Source organism: Lagenorhynchus albirostris, chromosome 10, assembly GCF_949774975.1.
Source record: "Lagenorhynchus albirostris chromosome 10, mLagAlb1.1, whole genome shotgun sequence".
Classification (NCBI taxonomy): Eukaryota; Metazoa; Chordata; class Mammalia; order Artiodactyla; family Delphinidae; genus Lagenorhynchus; species Lagenorhynchus albirostris.
Genome location: NC_083104.1, coordinates 96,987,144 through 96,989,047, shown reverse-complemented (window position 1 = coordinate 96,989,047; position 1,904 = coordinate 96,987,144).

The window sequence follows — 1,904 nt, the reverse complement described above, 5'->3', positions numbered from 1 at the left end:
GTACCATTAAGGCTTACCAAGATGTAAGGTCCTGGGTACTAAGTGGGGACCAGTGAGTTGTGACTCTAAAGCAGAGATTCTCATACTTTTTGTTTATAATTTATAAGAACACTTTATGCTCTTAAAAATGACTAAGCACCAAAAAGAGCTTTTGTTTACGTGGGCTATATCCACTGATATCTACCATGTGACATTAAAACTAAGAAGTCTTTGAAATACAAAAATATACTAGTATATATGACATTCGTCACTGAATCAATCACTGACTTTTGAAAAAGTCTACCACATACATGTGAGAGAATGAGAATATGAAAAATAAGAGTCTAAATGGCAAATAAAGTCATAGCATTATTATGAGAAAAGTTAGACCCCATGGATCTCCTTAAAGGATTTTGCAGACCCCCTTGGTGTCAGAAATCTATTTAATGTTGTTTCAGCTACATGGTTTGGGAACATACTATGACGGGCTAAAAGTGTTGGGTAGGGCTGAAAACTTTTCAATTTTAAGTGTTTAAAATTATCGTATTACGAATGGAAGAAAGCACATTTATAATGGATGGATCTGACCGGCACCGCCTTAACTTTGCCAAAAATGAAACAAACTGACTTTAGGTTTCTCACATTGTGATCCAATGAGAGATATGAAATATCACCTCTGTAGCAGTCAGGTAAAAAATGTTTAAATTGTTTCTAACCATAAAGAAACAGTCAGACACGTCCTGCTGTTAGTATATTCTACAAGACAACTGGCCTGAACTCTTTTAAAGAGTCAATGTCACCTAAGACGAAGAAAAGGGGGCAGCGGATAAGATTGTTCTGGATTATAGGAGACTGAGGAAACTTGCAACCAAATGCACGTATGATCCTTGATTGCATCCTGGGACCCTGGATTGCAGTCCCCCCAACCTCCCCAAAGAGCCTATAAATGACATTTTGAGACAAGTGGAAAATTTTGAACATGTTCTGTATATTAGATAATATTATTTATCGATGTTCAGTTTCTTGTAGTAATAGTAGGACAATGTCTGCCCTCAGGAGATATATGCTGAAATATTTAGAGGTGATGTGTCATATCTGCAACTTACTTTCAAGTCATTTAGAGAAAAAAAAAACTGTAGATAGATATGGACATAGGGATACAGATACACATGTGTTATCTATAGCGAAGAGAGAGAGCAAACCAGTATGACAAACTGTGAACAAATGGTGAACTTTGCACCACTCTTTCAACTTTCCTCTCTAGTTTAAACTTTTTTCAAATCAAAGATTGAGGAAAAAGTACGCAAGTCAAATGTTAACCACAGATTGGGGAAAATACTCGCAATTCAGATTCCAGGGGAAACTGATGATTTTCCTAAAATATAAAGAGTTTCTAAAATTTATAAGAGAAAGATGAACTCAGTAGAAATATGGGAGAGGATGTGACCAGTTAGTTCAGATGAAAGGAATGTAAATGTCCCTTAAACATATGGAAAAGATTCTCAGTCTCTCTCATAATAAGAGAAACGCAAATTAAAGTACACTGAGATCTCATTTCTCATCTGCCAGATTGGCAAAAATCCAAGAGTCCGACAATTTCTGGAGACACTGTAATGTCTGTTGGGTGAATCTCTGGAGAAACAGGCAGTTTGAAACCTTGCTGGGGAAATATATGTTGACAGAACTCCCAAGGAGGGCCATAAGGCAGTATCTATCAAAATTACAAATATATGCACCCTCAAAATATGCCTGTACACATGTGAAATGATATGTGTAAAAGACTATTTCAGCATTATGTAAAATATCTAAAGATTAGAAATAACCCAAATGTCCATCAATTGGACATAATTGATGTCCAATTACATCAATGGTAATTGTCCATTACCAATGTGTCCATAACACATTGGTAATACTTGTCTGCTTCA